General features: G+C 42.7%; 1 protein-coding gene across 2 annotated transcripts in view; it reads right to left on the reverse strand.

The window, feature by feature from the left end:
• Positions 1-17147, reverse strand: part of LOC111528196 (lysine-rich coiled-coil protein 1) — a 29514-nt gene extending 12367 nt beyond the window's left edge. Inside the window, exon 1 of one of the 2 annotated variants that reach the window (XM_023194878.2) lies at positions 16920-17147. The gene's annotated coding sequence lies outside the window, so the exon portion shown is untranslated. The remainder of the gene's footprint in view (positions 1-16919) is intronic. The other variant, XM_023194879.1, reaches the window with a different exon arrangement.
• Positions 17148-26731: the final 9584 nt, after the last annotated feature.

A 26731-nucleotide genomic window follows, 5' to 3' on the forward strand; every position in this document is an offset into this window, starting at 1 on the left:
ATGGGGATTACAATTCAGTATGAGATTTGGGTGGGGACACAAAGCCTAACCATATCACATGGTCTGAGGAGCCATCTTTCATGTATTAGACACTATGCTTTGGTTGAGTCTTTTGACTGCCTGTATCCTTGAAATAATTAGTAAACCTGATGAGTCTGATTTGACAGTCTGATCTTGTGTGTTAACTCATTATCCACAGAAGAACATCTGAAAAGATATATGCTAAATTTAATGGGGTTTGGGAAATGGGAAATTGGGTCAGAAAATGAGTAGGGGCAAACATTTAACATATTGCTCTTTGTACATCTCTATATTAATTTGTGCAAAAAACATATATGACTCTCTACTTTTAAAAACTCCATAAATATTTAAGTTATACTGGGTATCTTCAAACTAATCTTAATATTAGTGCCAATGTATGGATTAAAAAGATTTGCTTAAAAATATTATGTGCTCAAGATAATTATAAATCAGAAACATTTTAGAAAGGACTTGAAGAGTATTAAAAATGTATCTCAGGCTGGGTGTCATGGCTCATGCCTGTAATCCCAGCACTTTGGGAGGCAGAGGCGGGCAGATCACTTGAGCCCGGGATTTTGAGACTAGCCTGACCAACATGGCAAAACCCTGTCTCTACTAAAAATACAAAAAATTAGCTGGGCATGTTGGCACATGCATGTAATCCCAGCTATTTGGGAGGCTGAAGTATGAGAATCTCTTGAACCCAGGAGGTGGAAGTTGCAGTGAGCCAAGATTGCGCCACTGCGTTCCAGCCTGGGCGACAAAGTGAGACTGCCTCAAAAAAAAAAAATCTATTATATATAATATCTAAATTATTTCTTAATTGTTTTAAAATAAAGGACTTACTTACATTTGACTCTAAGGTCAGCAAGGTAAACAGGTTAATACAAAGGTTTTCAGAACTTCCTTTGATTCAGAATTAATGTACAAAAACTGACAAGGTGATGTGATGGTGACTTTTCCATTAAAATTCTTGGTTTGGCTTAGTGCTTTGTACCTGTAGTACCAACACTTTGGGAGGCTGAGTTGGGAGGATTGCTTGAGGCCAGGAGTTTGAGACCAGCCTAGGCAACATATTGAGACCTCCAGCTCTACAAAAATAAATCTTTAATAGGAACAGGTAAATATTGTCTTTCGGTGATGACCAAATCAGTATACATGAAAGTTTACTGAGTAGTTATTTAGAAGCTCAAGATATCTGAAAATAGAACAATAATTTCCTTCCTGGTTCAACCCTTAATACCAACCAGGCATTTCTAAAAGGCAATGTTGTAAGCTGAGGTAAGAAACTTGGGGTTACCTTTAACTCCTTTGCCAACTATGCTCTCATTTTTTATCTGTTAAATAGCAAAATATTCTGAAGCTCAAAATCTCAGCCATTTTTCTCCTGAGTCATGTCTGTTCTAGCTTTATAATATTTTCAAAGCTATTCTTTCATTTTTCAATTCCTATAACATTATTTAGTTCAAGTTCTCCATGCTTTTGGACTTTACCAAACTTTATCACTATTTTTTGAGTTTGTCTTCAAGGTACTCTGGTGAGTACTGTGGGAAAGCACAGGAAAAAAGAGATGAACCTTATCGAATGCCTACTGTATGCCAAACAATAGATTATTTCAGTTTTTTACTTCTGCAAGAATTTCTCATAAAGCTCTGGATATTGGGATTTAAAGGAATTAAAATATGTTGCCACATGTGCTATTTGATAAAGGCAGATATTAAACTTTGGTTTATCTCATACCCTTTCCCTTACATACACATAGCTGTTCCACACATTGGGAATAAGTGAACAAGACAATTGTTAATATTGAGGACTTCATAATTTTGTAAAAACTGATAGGCAAAGAACTATGATGCAAGACAAAAATGTGTAAAGTGCTGTAAGACATAAGAAGGTATAATGTGTTCTTGGTGAGGGGTTTGTGGAGAAGAATGGATTTTGACTGAACCCTTAAAGAGATGGGTAAAATTTAGAAAAAAAAAAATGAGTAAAGAAAGGGTATTCTGGAGGACAGAAGAGCATTAGAAAAGGCACTTCTGCTTTAGCTAAAACAAGACATGCATAAAGGTAGTGAAAGACAGTGCTAAAGGTGGAATGATGCTAAATCATAATATGCCTTATTTGGACATTTGGATTTAATTCTGCAGTCAATAGGGGAAGAAAAAGAGACTCAACATGGGGATATTGTTAGGAAGCTGTTGCAGGCAAGAGATTATTGGGCTGCACCAAAAGAGTAGCAGAGCTAACAGAAAGGAAGGGAAGAATATGAGAGATATTCTAAAGGTGGAATCAAAGGAATTTGTGATAGCTGGGAAGAACAGAGAGAAGGAAGAGAGTGGGGGCAGAGACAATTCTAAGTAAGGCCTTGATCCTGGGTAAAGTTATCTTTGACAGAGAAAGTTAGGAAGAGGAAAGAGTTGTTACTGTTTTTGTTATCCCCCAGAAGGAGGGAAGTAGGGAGTGGAACGAATAAGCATTAAGCATTCAAAAAGCAGTGAATTTGATTTTGGAACAAACCCAGATTCTATCAAATGTCTAGTATCTTTCACATCTCTCCTTTCCTGCTGCATTCTTCTATGTGTTTAATTCCTCTATGTGAAGTTGGGTTTAAACAACTTGCAGATGTTTTATGTACCCTGAAATTCCTTACAAATTAAAATGGCTGAATCCCTGAACTAATTGTGTACGTATCAAACTTCAGTACCCATGATGGGTAACAGGAACCACTAGAGGAAAGAAAGGTCGGTAGTGAACTCTAGGCATTTGTAGAAATCTTTCCTCAGAAAATTTTGACATCACCTCTCTTTCACTTGCATAGTGATTACTATATATTTACTCATTACAAAGGTTGCAGCATTATATAGTTTGAAGAACACAGACGGTGATTGTTGTGGACTAAAGTGAAATTACCTCTTCCTCTAACCTGGACATTGCTTTCATCCTTACCATTTTATTTTAGCATTAGTTATTTTTTAAATAGTCGTATTACTGGTTTCTAATGACCTTTACAATTGTTAAAATCTTGGAGGTAGCATCTCTCTCCCCTGATATTGGCTGTCTTCTCCCATGTGATAGGGATGCTGACTGAATTATTTTTCTTTTTTTTTTTTTGAGGGGGAGTCTCCCTCTGTCGTCCAGGCTGGAGTGCAGTGGCTGGATCTCGGCTCACTGCAAACTCCGTCTCCCGGGTTCACGCCATTCTCCTGCCTCAGCCTTCTGAGTAGCTGGGACTACAGGCGCCTGCCACCTCGTCCGGCTAGTTTTTTGTATTTTTTAGTAGAGACAGGGTTTCACTGTTAGCCAGGATGGTCTCGATCTCCTGACCTCGTGATTCGCCTGTCTCAGCCTCCCAAAATGCTGGGATTACAGGCTTGAGCCACCGCGCCCGGTGAATTATTTTTCTAAATGCAGGAATAAATACTTTATCTTGTTATGGGTTTAGACCATTATTCCTTTTTTTTTTTTTTTTTTTTCCCAGACGGAGTCTCACTCTGTCTCCCAGGCTGGAGTGCAGTGGGGCAATCTCGGCTCACTGCAAGCTCTGCTTCGCAGGATCACGCCATTCTCCTGCCTCAGCCTCCCGAGTAGCTAGGACTACAGGCGCCCGCCACCATGCCTGGCTAATTTTTTGTATTTTTAGTAGAGAAGGGGTTTCACTGTGTTAGCCAGGATGGTCTCGATCTCCTGACCTCGTGATCCACCCGCCTCAGCATCCCAAAGTGCTGGGATTACAGGCGTGAGCCACCGCGCCCAACCTAGACCACTATTCCTAAATGAGGGTTGTTTCTTTTCCTTTGTTTCTTTTCTTTCTCTCCCCTGCCCCGCCTCTCCTTCTTTCTTTAAAAAGTCAGAGCCCCCCAGGCTGGAGTGCAGAGGCATGAGCATAGCTCACTGCAGCCTTAACTCTGGGGCTCAAGTGATCCTCTCGCCTCAGCCACCAGAATAGCTAGGACTATAGGCATGTGCTAGCATGCCCAGCTAATTTTAAATAATATTTTGTAGAAACGGGAATCTCATTAAGTTGCCCAGGCTGGTCTTGATCCCCTCGCCTCAAGCGATCCTCCTCCCTTGGTCTCCCGAAGTGCTGAGATTACAGCTGTGAGCCACTGCAGCCACCTGAGAATTTTTAAAAATTCAAATGATCTTAATCTTGGTATTTGCTATGGCTCCCACACATACTTTTTATATGCATTCAGTCTATGACTTCATTCACATTACTGGTGAAAACTAAGCAGGACAAGGGCAAGATAATACCTACGGCATGCTACAAAGAATCTACTCTCTTCTTGCATCTAGGACGTATCTATTTATTAGCAATCTGTGGGTTTAATTAGAAAGATACTAAGAATTTGATATCATCTGAGTTTATTTCAAAATCAAATTCAGCATCTTTTTGAACACCATGCTTCTCCACTCTACTCCCTACTACTCTCCTTCTTATGGGTCTGATCTATTTGTACCACACTGAAGTCTTATTTTTCCATTTTGTTGATATTTGAAAGATATAGGAAATGCCCTTCTAAAATTGTAACCATCCTTTCTACAGCAATGGTTCTCAATCTCAATCATTTTGACCAAAACAATCTATAGGCAGATAGGAGTAAACTCTTGTAGTCAGGAGGTCTAGGGATTACAGCTTAAAGAGATCAACCACACACACAGCAGAAATATTTCAAGTTTCATGGTTTACTTTAACAACTCATGAATTCTTGAACTCTAGTCTTAAAACTTCCATTTGATATAAAAAGTCATTATTTAATGTCTGAATAAATTATGCCAATTAAACTTCAAGTATCTTCCTGGCACAATCTTGTATCTCAGAAACCTCAGGGAATCTCATTATGCTCACTAAAGAAATATGGTCCTGCAACATTCTTTTGATTTACCAGTAATCTTTCATAAAAGAAACGAGGCATGGCATGACTTGTTTTCAATAAATCTATATTGCCTTTTAATGTTTATTTCAAAGTATCACATTCACAAGCCACCTATTAATAATCTGTTCTGTAACACTTTTACAGCATTGCCCTTATGATGTATCAGGTACTGTTCTAAGCAGTTACACATAGTAACTTTATTTATTTATTTATTTATTTATTTATTTATTTATTTATTTATTTTTTGAGATGAAGTTTCGCTCTTGTTGCCTAGGCTGGAGTGCAATGGTGCCATCTTGGCTCACTGCAACCTCTGCCTCCCGGATTCAAGCGATTCTCCTGCCTCAGCCTCCCAAATAGCTGGGATTACAGGCATGTGCCAGCACGCCCGGATAATTTTTTTTTTTTTTTTGTATTTAAGTAGAGATGGGGCTTCTCCATGTTGGTCAGGCTGCTCTCGAACTCCCGACCTCAGGTGATCCACCCGCCTCAGTCTCCTAAAGTGCTGGGATTACAGGTGTGAGCCACCATGCCTGGCCTCACGATAACTAATTTTATCCTCATAAGAACTCTATGGGCTCAGTACAATTACTTTCTATATTTTATAGAAGAGGAAACTGAGGCACAGAAAGGTTAAGAAACATATCCATGGTTGCAGTTAGTAAATGACAAGGCAGTCTGGCTCCATAATCTGTTACTGACTGTTGTGGCATGCTGACTTTCTAACTGATGTAAAACTTTTCAGTCTACGCTCTGGAATCCATTTCTCCTCCTTAAAAAGCTGAAACATTTTCTGATCTCCAGGTTTTACATATCTCTCCATTAAAAAAATGAAAACCGGCTGGGCACAGTGGCTAATGCCTGCAGTCTCAGCACTTTAGAGGACAACGTTGGGGGGGTCACTTGAGTCCAGGAGTTTCAGACCAGCCTGGGCAATGTACCAAGACCCTGTCTCCACAAAAGAAAACAAACCAAAATAAAATAAAATTAAGCCACAGAGTATAGGATATTCTCAACTAACATATCAGACAAGGGACTTACATCTAGAAGATATAAAGACTTTTTATGACTCAATTATAAGACAAACTCAATTTAAAAAGGGCAAAAGGTCTGAACAGATACTTCAGAAAAGAATATATACTAATGACGAAGTAAATATGAATTGAACCACAATGAAGGGTCTGCTTTTAACTTGGACTAACATAACTTCTTCATGCAATAAACTGAAAAGAGCCATGCTGTCTAGTTAAAAAAAAAAACAAACAAACAAACAACAAACATAATGAGATACCACCACACTCTCACTAGAACGATTAAAATTAAAGGACTAACAATACCAAGTGTTGCTAAAGATGTTAAATAACTAGAACTTCCATACATTGCTGGCTAAAATGTAAAATGGTACAACAGTTTTACAAAGGAGTTTGGTAATTTTTTTTTTTTTTCTGAGAATGGAGTAGCACTCTTGCTCATGCTAGAGTGCAGTGGCATGATCATAGCTCACTGCAGCCTTGGCCTCTGGGCTCAAGTGATCCTTCCATCTCAACCTCCTGAGTAGCTGGACTACGGGTTCATGGCATGATGCCTGGATAATTTTTTTTTTTTTTTTTTTTTTTTGTAGAGATGAGGTTTTGCCACGTTGCCCAGGCTGGTCTTTAACTCCTGGACTCAAGCAATCTGGCCATCTTGGCCTCCCAGAGTTTACAGGTGTGAGCCACAGTAAAAAATTATCAGCCACCCGGCTTAACTTTTTATAAAGTTAAATACATAGCTACCATATGACCTAGCCATTCTACTCCTGTGTATCTGACATGAAAACATATCCATGCAGATTTGTAAATGAATGTTCACAGCAGCTTTATTTGTAACAGCCAAAACCTGAAACAACTCTAATGTTCATCCACAGCTGAACAGATAAGCAAAATACAATTATTCAGACATAAAAAGGAACAAAACAGCAACACATACAACATGGATGAATCTCAAAACCATCATGCTGAGTGACAGACAGACATGAAAGCATATCTACTATATGATTCTATTTATAAAATATTCTAGAAATGCAAACTAATCTCTAGTAATAGCAGCAGATCAATGGTTGCCCAGGGATAGAGGTAGAGGGGGGAATGGATTGTAAAGGGGCATAAGTACTTTCGAAGTTGATGGAAATGTTTGGCATTTTGCTTATGATAGTGGTTTCATGGGAGCATACACCTGTCACAAATTCATTGAATTGTACTTTTTTTTTTTTTTTGAGACAGTGTCTCACTCTGTCACTCAGGCTGGAGTATAGTGGCGCAATCTTGGCTCACTGCAACCTCCGCCTCCTGGATTCAATTTTTGTGCCTAAGCCTCCCAAGTAGCTGGGATTACAGGCATGAACCACACACCTGACTAATTTTTGTATTTTTAGTAGAGACAGGTTTCACCATGTTGGCCAGGCTGTCTCAAACTCCTGACTTCAGGTGACTCACCCACTTCGGCTTCCCAAAGTGCCAGGATTACAGGCGTGAGCCATCGTGCCCAGCCTGAATTGTACACTTTATATATGTGGAGTTTATCATAAGTAAAATATACCTCAATAAAATAACTAAAGGAGTTTACACTTTTTTTGGAATAAGAAATAATTACACCTTAAAAAGATTTTGTAATGTTGGCTTTGTTTCCAGAAAGATAATCCACCCGACAAAGGCTACATCACCTCAGGCACTACTAAGAACTAATGCCTGTCATACTGTTACTTAGCTCCATTGCTCCTTTGAGTCAGATATAGGAACCCTGGAGTCAGTTCTGCCACTTATGAAGTTATGTAACCCTGGTCAAGCTTCTCAACCTCTCTGCCTTAGGTTCCTCACCTCTATAATAGGGATATAACATATACCTCAAAAAGCTGTTGTGGTCCTTATAGAAATTAATACATGCAAAGCACTTAGAAGAGTGCAGGGAACAAGGTAAGTGTGGTATGGATGAAGTATTTGTATTGTTGTTCAGGATTTTGTCTATTTAAGTGACATAGTGAGATGTTCTCCCAATAAATTCATCTAGTAACTACAGAAAGACAAATAAGGTTATCCATAAACAGCGCAGAAGTATCTGAAAGAAGTACCTAATTCTTTGTATTTCAAGCTAACTGATGTTTTAGAGGGACTGTCTTTATGGAAGTTGAAGGATGGACATGATCCTTATTCTAATTGCTCTGATTTTGAACTAACTTTTTGTTTGTTTTTTTGAGACATGGTCTCATTCTGTCACCCAGGTTGGAGTGCAGTGGTACAGTCTCGACTCACAGCAGCTGCAACCTCCCAGGCTCAATTGATCCTCCTGCCTCAGCCTCCCCAGTAGCTGGGACTACAGGCATCTGCCACCAAGCCCAACTTATTTTTTGTAGTTTTTTTGCAGACATGAGGTCTTGCTTTGTTGCCCAGGTTGGTCTCGAACCTCTGGGCTGAAGGAATCCACCTGCCTCAGCCTCCCAAAGCAGTGGGACTATGGGCATGAGCCACCATGCCCAGCCAGGTCTTTATTTCAATAAAAATATGTAAAACCACTGTGAAAGTTAAAGTAACAAAAACTGCACATCAACTACAGTATTAAATATGAAACACATAATATGAATTACTCATAATTCAAAACTGTCTAAAAAGAGCATATCTTAAATACAAGGAATCGTTCTACTTTTCTTAATTCGATTTACCAATCTGTTTCATTCTACCTACCTTTCAGAAACAGCAAAACCTGAATTTAACTTTTTAAACATCTTTCTCACAAAACGAAACTTGATGCTGAATTATTTATTTATTTATTTAAAGAGACAGGGCCTTGCTGTTTTGCCTAGGCTGGTCTCAAACTCTTGGGCTCAAGCAGTCCTTCTGCCTTGGCCTCCCAAGTGCTGGGATTACAGGCATGAGCCATTGTGCCCTGCCTAATTTAACTCTTGCACCATATGAAATGTTTTTCAGACATCTCATGTTTGATGAATAAATCAATTGAATTTGAATAAAAAATGTAATAAAAATTTCCATGCCTCACAGCATGACCTGCTGTGATATGGCATTTAATCATAACAGCTTAATAGGTTTGTGTTTTTTTGAGACAGGGTCTCACTGTCTCCCAGGCTAGAGTGTGGTGGTGTGATCTCAGCTCACTGCAGCCTCTGCCTCCCAGGCTCAAGTGATCCTCCCACTTCAGCCTCCCGAGTAGCTGGGACGATAGGCACACACCACCACGCCTGGCTAATTGTTTGTATTTTTAGTAGAGCCGGGGTTTCACCATGTTGCCTAGGCTGGTATCAAACTCATAAGCTCAAGTGATCTGCCGCCTTGGCCTCCCAAAGTGCTGGGATTACAGGTGTGAACCACCATGTCTGGCCAGCATAATAGATTTTTCAATGGTTATTAAATATCTTTAATCTTTGAGGAAAAAATTTTATGAGCAAAATTAGGATGTTAATTTGGTTATATTTTAGGTATCAGTAGCTTACTTCTTCTTCCCCTCTAATAAATACACCATGGCTCTATACTTTTCAATCTAACTCACTAACATATATTAGGAGACATTTTATATCTCTCCATTATTTGCACCTTCTTTCTGTCAGCAATGTTACTTTCAGTGTCTTTTTTTATTTTTTATTTTTTTTGAGATGGAGTTTCACTCTTGTTACCCAGGCTGGGGTGCAGTGGCGGGATCTCAGCTCACTGCAACCTCTACCTCCTGGGTTCAAGCAATTCTCCTGCCTCAGCCTTCCGAGTAGCTGGGATTACAGGCGTGCACTACCACGGCTGGCTAATTTTGTATTTTTAGTAGAGACAGGGTTTCACCATGATGGTCAGGCTAGTCTTGAACTCTTGACCTCAAGTGGTCCACCTGCCTTGGCTTCCCAAAGTGCTGGGATTACAGGTGTATTGGGCCCGGCCTCAATATATTTTATTAAAGTTATCTAAAAGTATCTTATGTTTTATGACAAGGTCTATGAATGCAGTTTTGTTTTTTGATACAACAGTAAACAGTATTTTTAAAAAATCTGTTTCTAATAGCTTTTTGCTAGCATTTAGAAATACTATTGATTATATATATGGAACTTGTATTTTACTCCCCTGCTGAACTCACTATTCTCATTGCCTTTTCCTAGATTCTATGGGGCTTTCTATATAGATGATCATATAATCTGCAAATAAAGACAGTATTATTTATTGCCTATCTGTAAACCTTTTATTTTTCTTGCCTCAATGTACTGGCTAGGCGCTCTAGTACAATACTGAATAGAAGTGCTGAGAATGGACATCCTTGTTTTATGCCTGCTCTTAGGGAGTTCTGTAATCCAATACTATTCTAATCTTAGTAAAGACTAGGCAGAGCACAGCACTAAATTTTGGGATACTAGGCAACTAATTCTGTTATCTTTGCCAAAACACGTTGTTTGATTCTTTTTTTTTCCCCAGAGGTCAAATCCTATTTAAAGTGTTTTCAGAGAACTTAATTGGGGTAAAAATGCGGCCCAATACCTGTCAACATCATGAATACTCTTTGCCATAACGCTAGTTGTTAATCTTGCTTTCTCAGGAAATGAGAGTAGTCTGATCTACCGTTTGCCATGTTTTAGCTACTTTACATTAATACAACAATTACAAAAATAACTAAGGGTTTATTATGGCATATTCCCAATGACAAAATACAAATGAAGTAAGAAAATCATTAATTGGGAGTACATATTTAGTATCAAATTTATGTTTTTATTTAAAGTAAGTCTTTGAATGCCAATAATCATAAGTACTCTATAGCTAGCTAGCTCGGGGATCACGCTTGTGAAATTAGTTTTATTTGGATCCAAGGCAAATATCCTACATCAAAGACCATCAAACGTGCGCCATTCCTTCTAATGGGTTAATGTGAATAGGTTTGTAAGAGGGAAGTGTATCAATGCTTATGTCCTTGGGAAGCTGAAGTAGGTGGATCATTTGAGTCCAGAGTTCCAGACCAGCCTAGGCAACATGGTGAAACCTCGTCTCTACTAAAAATACAAAAAAACTAGCAGGGCATGGTGGCGTGCACCCGTAGTCCCACCTACTTGGGACGCTGAGGTGGGAGAATCACTTGAGCCTGGGGAAGTCGAGGCTGCAGTGAGATGAAATTGTGCCTCTGCACTCCAGCCTGGGCAACTGGAGTGAGATCCTGTCTCAAAAGAAAAACAAAAACAAAAACAAAAACAGAGATCAACGCTTATGTCCTAACATATGTGGTGAATACAGTAGCAGCAGTTCTTAGTCATTTTAACATGCTTAGTCAATATTTTCACTTATTGACACCTAATAAAGGCAGCAAGTCTGAGACTAACAAATAATCATTAATGTTTCTCCAGGCACACTCTCTAATCATTCTTCCCAGCTGCCAACTTCAGATTTACATTAACATAATGTGCTCTGGTGTGCCTGTAACAAACATATTTATGCAAAACAATGTACTACTCCTGGTATCTTAGGAGTCTGACTAATCCATATTTAAAACTGCATTTTCTCCAATTGCTCTTTATTTTTCTCTCTAATTTCATTAATAAATGTTACTATTGAACCCTTTAAAAGGTCTGGCCTAATTCATCTGTATACCCTTAGTACCAAGTATAATATCTGGCACATAACAGGAGCTTAAAAATGTTTTCTGAATAAACTTAAGGGTTATTAGCTAGATTTTCTTTATGTCATTTAACTTGAGTCTCTGCTTAATATCATGGAAACAAAGGAAAATATTTTTAGGCAATTGCTATGTAAATGAGTTAATTACTCAATAAGTAGCCAGAAATGTCCTTCACTCCAAAACCAAGTCAATTTTTTTTTTCTTTCTTAAAAACAGGTAGACCTGGGTACAGTGGCTCATATCTGTAATCCCAGCACTCTGGGAGGCTGAGGTAGGCGGACCACTTGAGGTCAAGAGTCCAAGACTAGCCCAGCCGACATGGTGAAACCCCGTCTCTACTAGCAAACACAAATATTAGCTGGGCATGGTGGTGCATGCCTGTAATCCCAGCTACTTGGGAGGCTGAGGCAAAAGAATCACTTGAACCAGGGAGGGAGAAGTTGCAGTGAGCCAAGATTGTACCACTGCACTCTAGCCTGGATGACAGACTCCATCTCAAAATAATAATAATAAAAACAGGTAGATAACCAAGAATTTTTGTTTGTTGTAGTTTTTACTATGATTACTCAGGAATATTATTATTTAGTGAAACTTTTTTTAACTGTCAAAAATATTTGAGAAACTTCACCAAATAAATTACAAAGTGTCCTGGAAAATCTTGACACCACAATAATACACTGTCTGTGTATTTCTTTTAGCTAGGGAAACATGGTGCTTCTTTGGGTTTTTGTGATTAAATTTTCCATTTCCTATTTGTAACCTTATGCCTTCTATATCTTCCTTACTTGGTTGTTTTTTTTTTTTTTTTTTTTTTTTGAGACAGGGTCTTGCTGTGTCACGCGGGCTGAAGTATAGTGGTGTGATCACAGCTCACTGCAGCCTCAACCTCCTGGGCTCAAGCAGTCCTCCTACCTCAGCCTCCCAAGTAGCTGGGACTACAAGCATGCGCTGTCATGCCTGGTTAATTTTTACTTCTTTTTTTTTTTGTAGATAGGGTCTCACTCTTTTGCCCAAGCTGGTTTCAAACTCCTGGGCTCGAGCAATCCTCTGGCCTTGACCTCTCAATGTTGGGATCACAGTCGTAAACCACCATGCCCAACCTTTGCCAATTTTTAATCCTTACTGATATTCGCTCTTTATCAAGACCAATACAGAGGAGTTCCTTATAAGGGTACCATAGGTATAGGTGAAAATGGATTAGCAGATGCTCTTCAAATCAGTTTTAGTGGTCCTATCAGAATTTTGAAAGTGAGAGTAGAATTTTAACAACTGGAAACATGACAATTCTTTGATACCTTTGGAGGAATCTGCTAACAAAGTCTTAAAAAAATTATAGCTAAGTGCAAGCAACCCTTTTTTCCATCTTGGCAATTATTTAAAACTCTTATAAATACCTAAAATAAAAATATATTGAGTCCTAGCCATGTTTTAGATAGTGTGACATATCAAATATCTGCCAATTGTTAAGTGGCAATAACTGATATTTTAATGAAGGATATTTACCGGAAGTAAAGTGACAATAGGTAAATTTTTAAGTAACAATTATATTCTGTTTTTTCAAATTCTAGTGAATAGGCTCAACCTTAACAGAGATTACTCTGAATGTCGTCTGAGATTACTTTTTGAATATCAGCCCTTATGGGTCAAAGTTTCATATGCTTTATGAATTACCAATTTTAGTACCAGCCATGTCAAGCCATGGAAAGATTACCAACACAGATGTGTTTATTCAGTTCACAATTTTAAAGCTGTAAAAGACCTGAGTTTGGTTGGTGCAGGGTTCTTCAACCTTGACACTACTGGCATTATGAGTAGGATAATCCATTGTTGTGTGTGTGGGAACTGTCTTGTGCATTTTAGGATATTTGTGACATCTCTGGCCTATAACAAGGAGATGCTGGTAGCACCTGTACTCTTGCTTACCATGTTCCTCGTGGGTTTAGAAGATAATCCCAAATGTTGAAATCCCAAAAGACCAAAATCCCAGTCACAGGATAGTTGCATCATGTTAGCCCAGCTTTCATGGACTATTTCTGTACAACTGCCCATAATCTATTCCTGTAATACATTTTCTCATTTGCCATTTTTTTTCCAGTATCTTAAATTGTCAGACTTTAAAAAAAAAAATTCAGCATGCTGTGTATCTCATCTTTGCATCATGTCGCCAATACTGGAAGTGTAAACTGCGGAGACTTTTAGAGAGTTCTAATTTGTCTTACGCATTTTTTCCAAATGTGACTTCATGAAAGTACATTATCAGAACGCTGACTTTGTGTGTAAGCACTGTGCATGTACCTAAAAACGTTGAAACTTCCTCAACAAATGAAGAGATGAGAGATGTCTTTTGCGTATCTGCATTTGTGAAAGATAAAAATTTCTTCAGGTTTCAGCTCTTTGGGCAACTGCATAAGTGAACAGTGACCCACTACAGGTTTTGATCTATCTCATCAAAAGACTTGTCACAGTATTTCAGATGACCAGTTATTAAGCTAGGTGCACATGACTACCAACCATTGTGACACGCTTTTATATATTTCCCTTTTTGATCTACTTCTTTATGAATACAGCTCATCTGCTCATAACTGTTATATGCATGTGACTGTTAGTATACCTGTTTGCAAAATGTTACCATTGCCTTTTATTGTGTCAAATGACCTATGAAGTGTTCTATCGTGTTTTTGTTTCTTAAATAAATCCCCCTTTAAAATGTAAACAAACATATTTTAAAGAACTAAAAAAAGTACTTTTCCCAGATGTATCATTTTCAATATTTTGGCCTTTTGTGATTGTGATTTTGGGGACTTAAACTTTAGGGATTTTCATCTTTCAGGATTTCAACATTCAGGATAGTGTCTTTTGGAATTATGATAGGCTCTTCTCCCTCTCTGCTCAGTGATGACAACCTAAAATGTCTCCACATTATCAGACGTCTTCTGGCGGGGGTACGATCATCCCTAGATGAGAGTCACTGGGCTAGTCCAGTTCCCCCACCCACAGATGACAAAACTCAAATCCAGGAAGTAGGACTTACTCAGGGTCATATAGCTGTAGGAGAAACTAGCACTAGAACCTGTAACGAGTCAGACTCCTATTCCAGTATTCTCATTTTACCACCTTGAAGTGGAACAGAAAGGTTACTGCTAGTATTGTGTGAACTGACATCTTTTAAAGTCTTTTGCACATATTTGAAGTAATTGCAAAATCAAAAACAAAAACACATGCTGAGTCTGGCAAAAAGCTTTTTCCATGAGAAGCTGTTTCCAAATCTTCCTGTGGTCTGGCCATGTGAGCCAAATTGAATTGTAGTCTTTAAACTGCTCAGGGCTATTTATTAGTGAGAGGCAGGAAATTTGTTATAAAAGCAAAATAATCCAGGCTGACTGAAGACACTAAATCTAGTCTTCCAGAACTGCCTTCACTAAGAGAACTTAATAGTCTCAACATTTGGTTGCAATGACTAATCCCTATTTTTAGTGAACAGAAAAAGTGCTTACGAAAATGTTTTAAGAAATTTGTAGTATTTTACTCCTCTGCTAGTTCTCCAAAGACAATTGACACAAAGTCAATTGTGTAAAATATTATGGGATAACACACAAAATATATCATGAAAAAGGATAAAGAAGAAATCAGTATTTTTATGGGGTTATATTTACAGGTGTCTCTCCTGGAAAAAGGAATCTAAATTATTCTACAGTATTCTGGCTCCCATCATCTTTCACTCTGAAGATTAACAGCAACATAAGGCAACACAGCAAATACTAAAAAATTTGATACTGAACATGGCTAAATGTTTCACTTATGTCTTCTGCAGTGGGATCAAGCACTATCAACTAAAATAATTCCCAAAACTGCTTTAAGCCTTATCTCATGGTTTGCAACCAGCAGGCTGTTTGTAGACATACAGAACTATTATAGTAAGAACTCAAACGTCTCTCAGATTAAGATGGATAAGAAATAACCTTTTGTGTTAGGGGCAACGTGTTGGAGAACTGCAAAAACTCTCCCCATCCTTGGAGAGTTGACCAAAATTTAACATGGCCTCAATAAGCCTAAGGCCACATCTATGAGGGCAATCCAGCCCTCTTTTGAGTTCCTGTTGGAAAAGCCAGGCTGCCAAAAAAATTTTACTGTTTGTTCTAACCAACACCTAATAACAGCTCCCTGACTTCCCTTTTAAAAAGCATTTACTAAAAAGGGCTCACAACTACGAATCCTCCTCTGTTCCTTTGAGATGTGTTTGTACCTCTTAAACTCAGGAGTGTTTTCCTCAAGGACCTGGAAGCCATTGCTCTGAAATGTAACCAGGAAGGACTGGGCCTGACTCCCGGTTTCTGTGGGAGGATCGTATTTTATCTTAGATAATTCCAAGATAGCCAGAGCTGGCCTACTTGCGTTTATGCAATGACCAGCCCTTTGTAATTTTTCACCTCCCTGACTCTACTTGAGCCCTCTCTTCCCACTCCCTACTTCTCCCTTTAAAACTCGCAGTCATCTCGGTGAAAATAGGAATGGAGCTCAGCCTTTCCCCCGTCAGTAGTTGCGGAATAAAATCCTTTTTCAGCGCTTTAATGTCCAGCTTCCTGTATCTCTGACATTGGTAGGCACATATTAAAACTCAGCTGGGCGCATAGTCCCAGCTACTCTGGAGGATGAGGCAGAAGGATCCCTTGAGCCCAGGAGTTGGAGGCTGCAGCGAGCTATGATCGCGCCACTGCACTCCTGCCTGGGCACAGCGAGACCTCCGTCTCTAAATTAGAGGATTAAAAGCACACACATATAAAACCCCAGATCACTATCAAGACGGGCCTATAAATCTTAGAAGCTTGTCTTACAGGGCCATATCCTCAAAAGCTTAGGAAAACTCTCCAGTGATCCCCGGCTAAATCTCATCCCCTCTTCTCTTCCCCCAAGGGCCCCGCTACTTCCTGCTTTCCCCGATTCCTAAATCCACCTCTCCCTAAGTGTCCTACGTCGAAGTCTCTACTTTCCAGGATGCTGAACTTCACCAAACGGAAGCTTACTCTCTTCCTCGTTTGGGCTTTTTTCTACTTATCTCTGTCCCCTCAATTTTCGAGTTTCCTCATCAACCCCACTTCCCTTTCCCTGACGCTCCGGGTCTAGATCTCCTCCTAGCCGCCCCTAGTTTCCCACTCTGACCTCGGCTTCCTCCGCAAGCCGAGCGCCCCTTCCCTCCGCACTTCACTCGGAAGTCCTGGAGCCCCTTTCCGGGGGCGGCGGCGGGTGAGGGGTGCGCGGTACTCGGGCCGCGCCCTGGTCGGCCATTTCGCACACTCGGGGCGCGCCCGGCGGGCTGGGCGCGCGAGGCCTGTCCTGGAGCGCAGGAGTTGAGGGGCTGAAGACCGGGCCGCCCCCGCCGCCGGGGCGGGAACTCACCTTCTCTGAGGCAGGGGCGGGCGTCTACAACTACTGTCCCCCGCCCCGCCAACGCCGCCAGCCAGGGGATAAGCCGCGGTGGAGGTGGCGGAGAGGCAGGAACAACCGCTGCCGCCGCCGCCGCCTCCGCCACCGAGCAGGCGGGATGAGGGGAGGAGGCGGGGACCCGGCTTCCTGAGGGGAAGTCGCCGCCACTACCGGCTTATGACTGGACAGCGCAGACGCCATGGCGGCGAGGCGCGCTACTGCGCTTGCGCGGCGAGCCCAGCGCCCAGGAAGCCCCTTGAGCCCCGCCTTGCTGCTTACTTAGCCCACTGGGCCTGGCAGTTCCCGGCGCGGTTCTAACGGCTTGCTGGCGCGACTGGTTTTGATCCTGTCCCTCTGCCCTACTTTTGGGGGCAAGGAAAAGTTCGTGGGGCCGCTCGCTTTGGGAGAATGAGCATAAAGCCAACTGAGTGAAAAAAAAAAAAAAAAAGTCTGGAAATTTACAGTTCCACCCTCAAAGTATCTCAAAAATACATGATCTGTTGCCTTATCAACCCCCAAATATAGGTTCGTGTACCAAATGGGCAGTAAGCCAAACACTGACACATTCAGTGCTTAGGAGCGGGGGAAGGTTTATTCCATTTGGCCAAAGTGAGAGAGCGGGAGAAGTCTCTCAGACACTGACATGCCTTTGAACGTAACTGGGGGGCTTTTATGAGTAAGGTAAGAATACAGAGGGTGGGATCCCCTGTGATCAAAGTGTTTCCTCCCTGGGACTCTAGGTCTCATCTGCCACATCAGATGATGCCCCATCTGGACCATCAAGGAAGTCTGCGTGACCTAAGAGTCATGGTTGTTTTGTTTGTGATAGGGTCTTGTGCTGTGGCCCAGGCTGGAGTGCAGTGGTAGGATCACTGCTCACTGCAGCCTCGACCTCCTGGGCTCAAGTGATCCTCTCACCTCAGCCTCCCAAGTAGCTGGGACTGCAGGCACACACATAGGCCTGGGCGATTTTCGTTCATTTTTTATAGAGATTGGGCAGGGGGTGGGGATGTCTCACTATATTGCCCGGGCTGGTCTCGAACTTCTGGGCTCAAGTGATCCACTCACCTCAGCCTTCCAAAGGGGTGGGATTACCGCTGTGAGCCACGGTGCTAGGTCCATCGTTCTTTAAAAAAAAACAAGGTCATCAATCTTGCCTGCAGCTCTGGGGTTAGGATATGAAGTTAATTCCTAGTGACTACCCTCTACTGAAATGACTATGTGCAAGCAAGCATGCATGGAGGAAGAAAAGGACAAAGAAAAGGAAAATAAGTAAAACAAAACATTTTATGATCTAGACAATAAAGCCTCAGTTATAATCTTTCTTTCCTTTATTATGTCCTAAATACACAGAGTAGATTAAGCACAATCCATTGTCATGGTACGTTGTCATCACTGTTCCATAAATGACCTTTTTCTCTCTCCCTCTTGCTCTTTCAGTATGTACATCTATAATATATATTATACACACAAATATATATGTATGTATATATCTCATACATCTCATCCCGTTTCCCAGAGAAATCACTAACCTAGTTTGTATTCATCATTTCCTTTCTCTGTTATCATACTTAGACATGGCTGAAACACATTTAGATTGTTTTTAAACTTTATAAGATTTACACCTTTATGAGTATGCTGGGGGGGGGGGTTGTTCATTTCACTTAATATTTTGAATTTCATCTAAGCTGTTGAAGACAGCTGTAATTTGTTCATTTCACTGCCGGATACGACTCCACTGATTTTCCTGTTGATGGGCACATCTCCTGGTATACTGTGGAAGAGTTTTTTTGGGGTATTCTCTACTTTCCTGTCACATTGCCATTGCCTTATTTCAGATTCTCATCATCTCTTGCTAGAAACATGCTAACATCTCCCTCTGATTTCACCTACTCCAGTCTACTCTCCATATTGCTGCCAAAGGGTTCTATCTAAAAGTCATTACTGGCTCCCCAGTGTCTGTTGGAAAAGGTCAAACTGAGTACTATGAGGCTTCTGTGCACCTCCCTGATCTCATTATCTTTCCACTGCCCTTACATCCCCACCCTGCTATTACCTGTGATTCAGCAACATTAAACCTATACTGATTCCTATAAATACCACACTATTGCAAAACTCAACTCGCAGTACTGTATACACTTCTCCCTCTGTCTGGAATGCCCTCTGCTCCACTTCATGAATTCCTCTTTCCCTCAGAAATAAATACTATTCTAAATTCAGCATTTTTCATTTCCATGTATTTCTTTATAATTTTACTGTTTGGACAAACAGAGGCAAGATGGCCCAGTTCCGGGTTCTTCACCGTCAACTTTCCCGCACCGGGAAAGACACTGGTCCACTGCGCAGGCGCAACCCGACCTCCAACGGAGGAAAAACCGGAACTCGCCTAGCCACGCCTACCGCCCCGCCCCCACCCCGCCTATGTCCCACCCACTGCCCTCCCACTCCCAGACCCAGGACATAAAAGCCGCTCCCCCCGGGCACGCCGGGCGAACTTCCTCGGCCCCTCCTTGTGTGTGGGACCCAGGAACCTCCTCCCAGAACGCTGGAGCGAACTTCCCCAGCCCCTCCTTGTGCACGGGACCCAGGAACCTCATCTGAGAACGCAGGAGCGACTTCGTTGGCCTCCACCCCCAGAGACCGGTGAACTTCGCTCCCTCCTTCACATTGGCTTGTAAATAAAGTTTTTTTTGCCTTGCCTACTTGCCTTTTCTCTGGCATTTGCTCTGGGGGTTGCATTAAAGCAAATCAGCTGGTGCCGAAACCCGGGAGGAGACCCCTCCTCAGGGTCCCCCAAGGTCTGAGGAGCCTCCTCCTTCCACACCCCAGATGGACCAGGACCTGGACATCGCTTTCCTCACCTCCAAGTCTCCTAGGGGTGAGTACCTTCTGCCTCCCTCTCATATCCCTTGGCCAGAAGTCCTGCGCAGGCCCAAGGCTTTTTTTCCAGTCACTGGGTGACCCAGGGAAGTTCCCAAAGGCAGAGACGTCTGCCCAAAGGAACTCCATTCCGTTCTGTAGGAGACCCGTCCAGGATGGAGACGTCTGCCTGGAGGTAGTCTCCATTCCGTTCCGTGGGAGACCCGTCCAGGACGGAGACCTCCGCCTGGAGGTAATCTCCATTCCGGCTCCAGGAGCCTCTTACCGGTCTCTGATGGCTCCAAAGGACGCTTTGTAGCCAGGTAGAGTTCGGTTTCCATTTCCGCCTATTGGTGAGAGGAAGGCAATGGGAAACCCCCAATCCAAAATACCTAGAGACTCCCCTTTAGGGTGTCTTCTAAAAAACCTCAAAACTTTGCAATTAGAACAAGATCTCGGGTGAAAGCGACTGGTGTTCCTCTCCACTGTGGCGTGGCCACAATATAATTTAGACAATCAGTCTCAATGGCCGCCTGAGGGCACTCTAGACTTTAACATTTTAACCGACCTCAGTAGTTTTTGTCATCGCTTAGGCAAGTGGTCCAAACTTAATTATATACGAGGATTTTGGGCCTTGCGTTCTCGTCCGGACCTGTGTGGCCGGTGTTCCTTGGCTCAAGTCATGTTGGCTAAGGACGCAGGCCTAACAAAGTCTGAAAAAGAGGAGTCATCTTTCCTGTCTGAGTTGCCCGAAGACCTTACTTTCCCTCTCTCCCTTCCACTCCCGCCCTATACTCCACCTCCCCTTCCCGTTTCGGCCCCACCTCCTCTTTCAGCTCCACCTCCCCCTCTCGCGGTTGTCCCGCCTCCCTCCTCAGCCTCTCCCACCATTGTTGAGTCTACACTTCCCTCTGACCCCTCGGCACTTCCGCCTGGCCATCTTAGCTCGCCTATCTCTGCCCATACCCGCTCTAAAGATTGCCTAACTGCCCCCGCTCCTACTCCCACCCTATCCAACCCCCCTGTGGTCTTAGCACCCTTGCGTGAGGTGGCCGGAGCAGAGGGTGTAGTTAGAGTTCATGTTCCTTTCTCACTAGCAGATCTTTCAAAGATTGAAAAATGCTTAGGAGATTTTTCTGCCAACCCTACAATTTATACCAAAGAATTTAGATACCTTTGCCAGGCCTACGATTTAACCTGACATGATCTCCAGGTTATTCTTACCTCTACTCTAAACCCTGAGGAGCAGGAGCGCATCCTAGTGGCCGCCAGGCAGCATGCCAACCAATTACACTTAACAGACCCTGCCTTCCCACTAGGGGAACAAGCAGTCCCCTCTATAGACCCAGACTGGAACTATCAAGTAGGCCAGCCAGGCTACTGAAGACAAGATGTGATGACTCAATGTCTTCTGGCTGGTATGCAGGCGGCCTCAAATAAGGTAGTAAATTTTAATAAACTAAAATAAATTAGTCAAGGTCCAGAGGAGAACCCGGCCCCATTTTTAAACAGGCTAACCGAGGCTTTAATTCAATACACTCGGTTAGACCCAGCTTCCCCAGCTAGGGCCACTATTCTAGCATCATATTTTATTTCACAATCGGCCTCGGATATTTGGAAAAAACTCCAAAAGGCAGAGGATGGACCTCAAACTCCTATTCAAGACCTAGTCAAGTCGGCCTTCAAGGTCTATAATTCAAGGGAGGAAATGGCTGAGGCCCAACGACAGGCCCGCCTAAAGCAGAAGGTACAGCTCCAGACTCAAGCCTTAGTTGCTGCTTTGCAGCCTAGCCGTAACCCAAAACCGGAGAGCAAAACCCCTGAAGGCTCAAAGACAATAAAAGGGGCTTGCTATAAATGCAGTGACCCAGGGCATTGGGCTAATAGATGTCCCCAGAGTCCCCAACCACCTGAGCCAATGCGGCCATGCTACAAGTACGGAGTAGCTGGACACTGGGCTAAAAAGTGTCCTAACCCTCGTCTGCCAACAACTCCTTGTCCAGCATGCCATGAAGAAGGGCACTGGAAGTCTGACTGCCCCACCCTGAGAACGGGCATGGTGCCTCAACGTGATGTCCCTTCTCAGGACCCTGGGAGCTCCTTCCAGCTCTTACATCTGAATGACGACTGAAGGTGCCAGGACTCGGGGACCCCCATCACCCTCACCAAGCCGCGGGTAACTCTCCTGGTAGTGGGTGGGACAATTAATTTTTTAATCGACAGCAGGGCTACCTACTCTGTTTTGCCATCTTTCGAAGGGCCTAGCCTTCCCTCCAATATTTCTGTTGTAGGAGTCAATGGCTCCCCGTCCAGCCCTCAAAAAACCCCACCCCTTAATTGCTGCCTGGCCAACAACTATTTTGCACACTTATTCCTCATTATCCCCTCATGCCCCACTCCCCTACTGGGCCGAGATGTTTTAAGTCAACTGAAAGCCTGTATCTCCATCCCTACTAGCGCCCCCCACCCTACCCGCCATCTGCTTCTAGTATTGACTAACTCAAATGACTCCAACAATCCTACTAACCCTTTCCCCGATTTCCGCATTCCTATCGACCCCCAAGTGTGGGACACCTCCACTCCTGTCGTGGCGGACCATCATCCACCAAAACTTAAGAAACCATCTCAGTTTCCAACCCGCCCACAGTTCTCTCTCTCTCCACAGCACTTACGAGGACTAAAACCAATCATTACCAGGTTACTCAGCCAACACATCCTCATCCCCATTCATTCTCCCTGTAACACCCCAATCCTATCTGTAAAGAAGGCAGATGGAACTTTTCGGTTAGTGCAGGATCTTCGTCTTATCAACGAAGCTGTTTGTCCCACCCATCCAGTAGTTCCCAACCCCTATACCCTTCTTTCTCTCATTCCACCTAATACAATACACTTTACTGTACTGGATCTAAAAGATGCATTTTTCACTATTCCCTGGCACCCAGATTGTCAGTTTCTTTTTGCTTTTACATGGGAAGACCCAGACACCCATACCTCCACCCAACTGACATGGACAGTGCTTCCCCAAGGGTTCCGAGACAGCCCCCATTTCTTTGGGCAGGCCCTAGCAAAAGACTTAGCCTCCTGTCCTCTTAGCAATAGTAAAATTCTCCAATATGTAGATGACCTTTTACTCTGTAGTCCCATGGGACAGGACTCTCTTTTAGACACTGTGATCCTCCTTAATCATCTAGGATCCAAAGGTTACCGAATATCCAAACACAAAGCTCAACTCGCACAACAATGTGTCATATATTTAGGTATTGAGATCACTCCTACGACGCGCTCACTTACTACAGACCGCTTAACTCTAATACAAAATCTTTCTCCTCCTCAAGACGCTAAGGAAATTCAATCCTTCCTAGGCCTAGTAGGATTTTTCAGACACTGGATTCCTAATTTCGGAATCTTGGCTAAGCCTCTATATGCAGCTGTCAAGGAGACTCCCCAAGGACCTTTGTTTAACCCAAAGTTAATCTATAAACATTTCACTCACCTGAAAAACTGCCTTCTCTCACATCCTACTCTCTCACTCCCAGACTTCCAACGCCCCTTCCAGCTTTTCACAGATGAAAGACAAAAAGTTGCAGTGGGTCTTTTAGCCCAATCTATAGGCACCACCTACCGCCCCATGGCATATCTATCTAAACAATTAGACCCCACCGTACAAGGGTGGCAGCCCTGTCTTCAGGCCCTAGCAGCAGCAGCCTATCTAACCCAAGAAGCAAAGAAACTCATTAGGGGTGGTAACCTAACAGTCTTCTCTACTTACCGCCTTCAAGATCTTATTGCCCACAGAAGTATTAGCCATCTAACCCCGTCCAGACTCCAACTCTTTCACCTCTTATTCATAGAAGACTCCACCGTTGCCCTAGGAGTCTGTTCCTCTCTGAATCCAGCAACCCTACTTCCTGACCCTCTCAAGCAACCTAGTACTGAACACTCCTGTCCAGAACTTTTAGAGGCCCAACCACCTAGTCACTTACATTTACATGACCAGCCATTGGAAGGCTCACAGTTAACCCTATTTGTATATGGCAGTTCTTTTATAAATTCTCTAGGAAACAGACAGGCAGGATACGCGGTAGTTACATCTTCTGCTGTCCTAGAAGCTAAGCCTTTACCACAAGGAACAACATCACAGCAGGCAGAACTTACCGCACTAACTAGGGCTCTCCTCCTATCCAGAGGAAAAATGGTAAACATATACACAGACTCCAAGTATGCCTTCTTGATTGCACACACCCACTCTGTCATCTGGAAAGAGAGAGGGTTCCTAACCACCAGTGGTACCCCTATAGTCAACAAAAAACAGATACTCAAACTGCTAGACGCTTTATCAGCGCCTTCCAGAGCAGCCATCATACACTGTAAAGGTCATCAGACTCCATCTAACTCGGTGGCGGCTGGCAATAACTTTGCTGACACCACTGCCAAGTCGGCAGCCAGATTCTCCACTCCCACGCTTCCCTCTATTTGTTTTCTCTCTCCTCAATATACCCCTACTTATACCCAAGAGGAAAAGACCAAACTATTACAAGATTCGACTGCCAAACTAGCCGCAGACAATTGGATTTACCTCAATAATAAATTAATTATTCCTGAAACTCAACTCCACACCATTCTTAAAGACATACATAATTCCCTACACATAGGACCCAAAGCTTTATATAACCTCCTAAGCCCTCTCATTCACTGCCCCACACTCATGAAACACCTAATTATAATCAACCGACAGTGTTCCACATGCCTCAAGTCAAACCCTCAAGGCGCATTGCGCAACCCCCATCTGAGCCATCAACTCAGAGGGCACCAACCAGGCAAAGATTGGCAGATTGACTTTACCCGCATGCCAAGGCATAAAAAATTCAAATATCTCTTAACCCTCGTTGATACTTTTTCAGGATGGATAGAAGTCTATCCTACTACAGGAGAAACTGCCAATATAGTTGCCTCCATACTCACTGAACACATTATTCCTAGGTTTGGCCTCCCGCTCACTCTTCAGTCTGACAACGGCCCAGCATTCATCTCCAAGGTAGTCCAACAGATGGCAGCCCTCCTACACATCACCTGGAAACTCCACATCCCTTATAGACCTCAGTCTTCTGGTAAAGTAGAGAAGGCCAATGGGCTCATTAAGCAGCAACTCACCAAACTCTCCCTCGAGACTCGACAATCGTGGGTAACTTTCCTTCCCCTGGCCCTAACCCGGCTGCGAGCAGCCCCACGGAGTCCAACAGGCCGCAGTCCGTTTGAATTAGTTTACGGCCGGCCCCTCACCCTCCAGCAGTTACCCACCCTTTCTTCCCCGCTGGCAACTTATCTCCCATACCTCACGCTCTTGAGACAACTCCTGAGACAACATGCAGAACTAGCGCACCCCTCTCCAACAGACACCTATAGCCCACATCTCTCTCTCAGCCCAGGAGACCAAGTATACTTAAAAGATATCCAAGCCAAAGATCTTCAGCCTAGGTGGAAAGGCCCCTATACTGTCCTCCTATCCACATACACAGCAGCCAAACTTCTAGGACACACGCACTGGGTCCATATATCACAATTAAAAGAGGCCCCCACAGAAGACAATCAGTGGACATCTACTAGACTTACCCCTACCCGTCTCAAATTCACCAAACTCTCCCAACCACCACATGTTCCCTGACCCCTTGCGCTTATCCTGATTTCTCGCCATACTCTATATAAACATAACAGAATTCCAATATCTTACCCCAGATCCCTACTTGCCTCCAGATAATAGCCCATCACAGTGGTTCTCCCGCTTACCTTTATAGAACATCTTCAGTGACAAGGTGTACCCTGTGATTACACTGAAGATGAGGTACTATTTCATACTTATATTACTGTCTTTTTCTTGCATTTCAATCTCTATTACTAACCCAACTTTCATGTGAACATTCTCTATAGTTGAAACTTGGTCACACAAAAATAAACAGCACTCACAGCTACAAGGCACTGCTGACTGCCCCCCTTCAGGCTGCCAACCCCATCTTACTATAAATTTCACCCTATCGTGTTGCAGTGTGGCCGGAGCTAAGGCTCTCTGCTTCCTGCACGATCAGACACATTACAATTGTAAAACTTACTGGAAACAAAAGAACCTAGGATGCCCTTACATTTATTGTAAGATCCATTATGCAACCTTGAGACAGATGAAACCCACTGCTCTCTTCACCATTGCGAATCAACAAACCCCCATTCAATACCAATTAAATATCAAAGACCCATGGGACCCCTGATGGGCAGACGGAGTCAAAGGTGGACTCTACACAGGCTACACAATCCTTAGTTCATATCCCATGGCTACTCTCCTGATAAAAAGAACACTTGTCCAGCAAAAATCCCTTCCTCGGGAATATCACACACTGGGGCCTATCATGGGGAGGGGGGAGTGGGGAGGGATTGCATTGGGGAGTTATACATGATATAAATGATGAATTGATGGGTGCTGACGAGTTGATGGGTGCAGCACACCAACATGGCACAAGTATACATATGTAACAAACCTGCACATTATGCACATGTACCCTAGAACTTAAAGTATAATAAATAAATAAATAAATAAATAAATAAATAAATAAATAAATAAAAGAAAATCAGTACCTAGATAACTATTTCCGAAATTCCTACAGAAAATTATTCACTTGGGAACCCTGGAAAGCAAAGCAAAACAAAAAAATGCACTCTGAAATTGCAGTTAGAAAACATTATGAAGAATTGTGGGGCAAAGTTACATTAAAAAAAATTGAATGCAAACATTTCAGGTAAAATATGCATACATATCAACCTAAATATGTAGGCATGCATATCTATTTTCTAAAACCTCCTAGCATAACTTTGGTGCAGTGGCTCACGCTTGTAGTCCCAGCATTTTGGGAGGCTGAGGTGGGGGATCACTTGAGCTAAGG

This window comes from Piliocolobus tephrosceles, chromosome 15, assembly GCF_002776525.5.
Source record: "Piliocolobus tephrosceles isolate RC106 chromosome 15, ASM277652v3, whole genome shotgun sequence".
Classification (NCBI taxonomy): domain Eukaryota; kingdom Metazoa; phylum Chordata; class Mammalia; order Primates; family Cercopithecidae; genus Piliocolobus; species Piliocolobus tephrosceles.